Source organism: Vipera berus (assembly GCF_964194415.1).
Source record: "Vipera berus genome assembly, chromosome: 2".
Classification (NCBI taxonomy): Eukaryota; Metazoa; Chordata; class Lepidosauria; order Squamata; family Viperidae; genus Vipera; species Vipera berus.
In genome coordinates, this window is record NC_138203.1 from 268389240 (window position 1) to 268395526 (window position 6287).

A 6287-nucleotide genomic window follows, 5' to 3' on the forward strand; every position below is an offset into this window, starting at 1 on the left:
CATTGCTGACCGCCACTTCTTGCATCATTCCACATCCAGACACTCTGCATGGTGTCTGCTGCAGTTCTTTCAGCTTCTTCAAATGTTTCCGGACTTCATTGCAGAAGTTTACTCTTTCCTGATCATAGGCACATGCTGCCAATTGCACCTCATTGCTCTTAACTCCCTAGAAATGGGATTAATTTTGTTTTGGAGAAGCTTCTGCTAAAAGAGCCTTCCCAAACCTGGTCTCTTTGAGATTTGGTTGGAAGTCCAACATCCCCCCTGAGCATGAAAGGAATATAACTGAAAGGCACAAGGGAAAATTTGGGGAAATTTGACATGAAGGCTCATGAAAGGTAGAAGTTCAACCACAGCATGCTCTGGAAAGCTGGTGGATATTTCCTTGTGGTACACACCATTCCTAAATGCAGATACATCTCAGTTTTACTCCGTAATAATTGTGCTATTGATGTAGAAATGATTGCAGGTAAGTCAATGACACTGTAATGATTAAACTGTGAACAGATAGGCATATTTTAACATTTACAGCATTTTTACACAGGCAACCCAACGTGCTCTGAAGGGTAGAGAGCATTAATTCAGAATGTCTATAGTGCCACTTCGTAGCATGCTTTAGGAAGAAAATTTTGTAATATTGAAGAGGGCATGATTTGGATTGTAAACTATATCTTAAGTGTTAAGGCTCACACTAAGTGCTATTGGTAGCCTTCCAGCTTCTCTATATAGAGAAGTAGATCCAAGGGGATTCTAGGGGAAAGGTTTTTGAAGTGGATAAAATACTATTTTTTTTCCAATTCAGTGAATTCTTTCTGAGCGTGAAAAAAAACAGCATTATTTTTAGAACATAGAATAATAGATGTCTGTAGAGATTCTCAGTCATCCTGGTCATGGTTGTCCCAAAGATGCTTTTTCAAGAGGCAACCGAACTTCCCTGTTTTACTTTGAAGACGTTTCACTTCTCATCCAAGAAGCTTCTTCGGCTCTGACTGGATGGTGGGTAATGGTCAGAGTCAAAGAAGCTTCTTGGATGAGAAGCGAAATATCTTCAAAGAAAAACAAGAAAGTCCAAGTTGCCTCTTGAAATAGCACCTTGGGGATATAGAATAATAGAGTTGGCAGGGACCTTGGAGGTCTTCTAGTCCAACCCCCTGCTCAAGAAGGAGATCCTATACCATTTCAGACAAATCATCATCCAGTCTCTTTTTGAAAGCCTCCAGTGATGAAGCACCCACAACTTCCGAAGGCAATCTATTCCATTGGTTGATTGCTCTCACCATTAGGCAATTTCTCCTTAGTTCTAGGTTGCTTCTCTCTTTGGTTAGTTTCCATCCATTGTTTCTTGTCTTGGAAAACAGTTTGACCCTCCCCGCCCCATCTTTGTGTTGTTGTTGTTAGTTGCAAAGTCGTGTCCGACCCATCGCGACCCTATGGACAATGTTCCTCCAGGCCTTCCTGTCCTGTACCATCTTCTGGAGTCCATTTAAGCTCACGCCTACTGCTTCAGTGACTCCATCCAGCCACCTCATTCTCTGTCGTCCCCTTCTTCTATTGCCCTCAATCTTTCCCAGCATTAGGCTCTTCTCCAGTGAGTCCTTCCTTCTCATTAGGTGGCCAAAGTATTTGAGTTTTAGCTTCAGGATCTGGCCTTCTAAAGAGCAGTCAGGGTTGATCTCCTCTAGGACTGACCGGTTTGATCGCCTTGCAGTCCAAAGGACTCACAGGAGTCTTCTCCAGCACCATAGTTCAAAGGCTTCAATTCTTTGGCGCTCAGCCTTTCTTATGGTCCAGCTTTCACTGCCATACATTGCAACTGGGAAGACCATAGCCTTGACTATACGCACTTCTCTTGACAGGGTGATGTCTCTGCTTTTTAGTGTGCTGTCTAGATTTGCCATGGCTTTCCTCCCAAGGAGCAAGTGTCTTTTAATTTCTTGACTACAGTCCCCATCTGCAGTGATCTTGGAGCCCAGGAAAATAAAATCTGTCACTACCTCCATTTCTTCCCCATCTATTTGCCAGGAATTGAGAGGGCCAGATGCCATGATCTTGGTTTTCTTAATGTTTAGTTTCAACCCACATTTTGCACTCTCCTTCTTCACTCGCAACAAGAGGCTCTTTAGTTCCTCTTCACTTTCTGCCATTAGAGTGGTATCATCTGCATATCTTAGGTTGTTGATGTTTCTTCCGGCAATCTTAATTCCAACTTTTGATTCATCTAGCCCTGCCTTTCTCATGATGTGCTCTGCATATAAGTTAAATAGGCAAGGTGACAATATACAGCCTTGCCGGACTCCTTTCCCAATTTTGAACCAATCAGTGGTTCCGTGTCCAGTTCTTACTGTTGCTTCTTGGCCTGCATATACCGTAGGTTTCTCAAGAGACAAATAAGATGGTCTGGTATGGTCTTTGTAGGAGCCCGTCAAATATTGGAACACTGCTATCATGTCTCCCTTAGTCCTTGGTTTCATTAGATTGGACATACCCAATTCCCGTAACCGTTCTGCGAACGTTTTAGCCTTCATCCCTCGAATCATTTTTCTTGCTCTTTTCTGCACTCTTTCCAGAGTCTCTACATCTTTTTTATAATGTGGTGAGCAGAACTGGATGCAGTATTCCAAGTGTGGCTGTACTAAGGCTTTGTCAAGTGGTATTAATACTTCTCGTGATCTTGATTCTGGCCCTCTATTAATGCAGCCTATGATTGCATTGGCTTTTTTGTCTGCTGCTTCACACTGTTTGTTTTTGTTTTTTGTTTTTTGGCTGCTGCTGTACACACCCCTTTTGATCCTTCTTATCTTCGGAGTAGCCAAAAGAGCTTGCTAATTTAATTCAGGAAGCAATATTGCTTTTCCAGGTCAGAATCCTTAGCAGTTACAAGTAGTCCTTTCATGTATTATTCCACTCCACAGCAGAATCCAGTAATAACCCCTTTTGCTTAATTTTTTTCCTGAATAAAGATGAAATTTTGTATGTCTTAAAGAGTCTCCCAGGTGATGATGGGGCCATTAGTCACAGACTAATCTAATAATTCGCCCAGTCACTTGCCCACTTTGAATCTCCATTAATTTATCATCTCCAGATAATGTTATTTCACATGATGTACATTCATTCCGCTGAGCCCTGGAGAACCTCTTAAGCATTCCCCTTTCCCTGGTCAATGCACCAAAATTCAAAGATAAAGGGGGAAAAACCGTCCTGAGTCCTTCGGGAGAAGGGCGGTATACAAATAAAATAAAATAAAATAAATAAATAAATAAAAACTAGATGGTGCAAGATCTGGACTAAAAGGAGAGTATTTGCAGGACCGTCTGCTGCCAGGAACGACTGCCCATCGCCCTGTGTGCTCACACAGGGAGGGCCTCCTCAGGGTGCCGTTGGCCAGACAATGTCGACTGGCGACCCCCAGGGGGAGGGCCTTCTCTGTGGGGGCACCTGCCCTTTGGAATCAACTCCCCTTGGAGCTCCGGATGGCCCCGGATCTCCGTTCCTTTCGTCGCAACCTTAAAACATGGCTTTTTCAACAGGCCGACCTGGACTGATGGAAGGGAGGTTTTCTTAATTTTGTTTTATTGTGTTTTTAATCGGACTATTTATGGGATTGTTGTTGTTAGTTGCGAAGTTGTGTCATTTATGGGATAATTTGATTTAATACCTTTTAATGTTTGTATTTTGTGTTTTTATTGTTCTTAGCCGCCCTGAGTCCTTTGGGAGATAGGGCGGCATACAAATCCCATAAATAAATAAATAAATAAATTCCATTATTGTGGGAAGTAAGCCAGTAGTCTTTATCCATTAGGTCTGGGGTCTTCAAACTTGGCCCTTTTATGACTCCTGGACTTCAACTCCCAGAATTCTTCAGCCAGCGTGCCTGGCTGGGGAATTCTGGGAGTTGAAGTCCACAAGTCATAAAAGGGCCAAGTTTGAAGACCCTTGCATTAGATCTCTGTTTCTCAACCTTGGCAGTTTGAAGAGGTGTGGAGTTCAACTGTGCTGTGCTGGCTGGGGAATTCTGGGAGTTGAAGTCCACACCTCTTCAAATGCCAAGGTTGAGCAACATTGCGTTAAGATAAAATAGTGTACTGCAGGATGACTTGTCTCTTCATTTCTTCTTTAGCCAAGAGATCGTTGAGCAGGACTTTGAATCACAGGCCTCTTCTTTGTTGCTGGTGCTAGGAATTAAGTCCTGGAATGCCTTTCTTAGGTTTCTTCTTAGACCTGGCCTTGGCTAAATGTGCTCCAGAGGCTTTCATGATCTAACTTTTCTCCAATTTCCATGACCGGCTGCTCCAAAGTGCCTCTGAACTACAGCCCCTCTTGCCTTTTGATCTTTCTTATCTCCGGAGTAGCTGGAAGAGCTTACTAATTTAATTCAGAAAGCAAGATTGCTTTTCTAGGTCAGAATCCTTAATGGTTACAGGTAGTCCCTCACATTCGTCCCCAATGGAGCCTGTCCATTACAATCATAAATGCTGTAAAAAAAAAAAGGGTGGGGTCACATGACCGATCTGATATTGCCACCATGCTTTGCCATGGGTGCAATTTTCCCAAAACTCGGAAGTTAAGTGCTGGTTTTCAGCCAAACAGTCGTACAATGTGGTCATGTGACTGTGGGATGTTGCAAACAGCTGTAAAGGCAGCTGTATTGCCGAGCATCCAAAGTTAGGTCATGTGACCACAGAAAGGGCCTGTTGGAACTTTAAATCTGGGTCATTAAGTAGCCCCAAGATAAGTCCATCCTAATTTTGAATGGTCCTAAGCAAAGAGTCTTAAATCGAGGATTTCCTGTTTCTCCACAGGCAGTGCCGGTGGAAGGAGAATTCAATGGGAGTTTTCACCCTGAATCTCTTTCAGCACCTCTGAATTAATAAGCAAGTCTTACACCAGATCCTATTCTGGACTTTTTAGCCTTAATCTGGATGTTTATGTAGTCTCCAGCTGATGCCTGTTTGCACAATTCTATTCCCGTTCCCTGAAGCCTTTCCTAATAAATCTGATCTATATATTTTTGCCTAGTGACAAATCTCTTTATATTTGTATGCAAATTATTTTTTTTATTTCTATTTTGGTTGTTCTGAATATGGTAGGAACCTTTTGTGGATATCGAAATAAGAGATTTCTGTAAGCAGCGTTTTGGAAAGTTGAGCAGGAGTTCAATAAAGTGAATTCAAGGCAAACCATTTGCTTCATTAGCGTTTATTGTTCTCCCAAGGAAATTTGCAGGAGAGAAGATGTTTTCACTGCCCATTCTCCCTTATGCAGCCCTAAGACATTCAAATACTTCCAACATTTTAATGACACCTTTGTTTCCATGCATTTCAAGAGATTAACCTCAGAATAAATACAAAATGATTTTTTTTAAAAGATGGAAATAGCTCAGTAGAGGACCTGGTGGAAGAGAAAGGGGAAAGCACGAATAATGTAGTACTGTGCCATAACTGGTTTGGGATTTTTCTATCGTGGTTTATTCAAGCCAGCAAGAGGGGTGGGGAAGGCAGCAACTAATGAAGGAGAAATCAACTAGAAAGTTTACCAAGGATTGATGTTAAAATGACTCGCTTGGTGCTCCGAGCCTGACGGTGAAACAGGCCAGTGGTGCAGAACGTAGAATCGATAGACAAATAATTACCTCTCTTCAGGTTTTCGAGTCAGCCAGCCCAGCGAGGAACCCCAGTTTAAAGCATGGTTGACAGGCGGCTGTCGGACTTTCAACAAAAATAATGAATCCCATTAAGCAGGAATTCTCCATGATTTGCACAGAAAGAAACTAGGGTCTTTGAAAGACCAATCGCAACAGAGATATATTGTGGAATGGAGGGGATGGATTGATTATATCCAGAATAAATATGGGACTAAAAAGTTTCATTTAGCATTTGAATAAGTAGTGGATCTATATGATGTATAATTAATTTGTAGTTATTTTATTATTATTTTGACGATGGAGAGTTAAAGTGCGATAGAATTTAATGTTTTATTGTTGTTAGCGTATTTTAGATTATGTTTATTTGTAAGAGAGAGAACTTTTCAATTGTCCTTCATTCTACCAGAGTTAAATAGTCTTTCTCACCGTATTTTGACAGGATCAAAAGGCCACTGGCAAGGGTCCAATTTGTGGGACTATCGCCCATTATGCCTGAGGCAACTCAAGTGGACTACAGAAAAACCAGGACAGGGTCAGGCTAGGAACTGACCCTGGGGGACAACAGACATGTCAGGAAGGTTTTTGCTGAGTCAAGGAGAGTTGAATTGCACTTCAAATCAACCGTGGAGAACAAGAACCGATTGTA

At 42.0% G+C, this 6287-nt stretch overlaps 1 protein-coding gene across 1 annotated transcript in view; it reads left to right on the forward strand.

The window, feature by feature from the left end:
• VWA7 (von Willebrand factor A domain containing 7) overlaps positions 1–6287 on the forward strand; it is a 55714-nt gene that overhangs the window by 38968 nt on the left and 10459 nt on the right. The window lies entirely within an intron of this gene.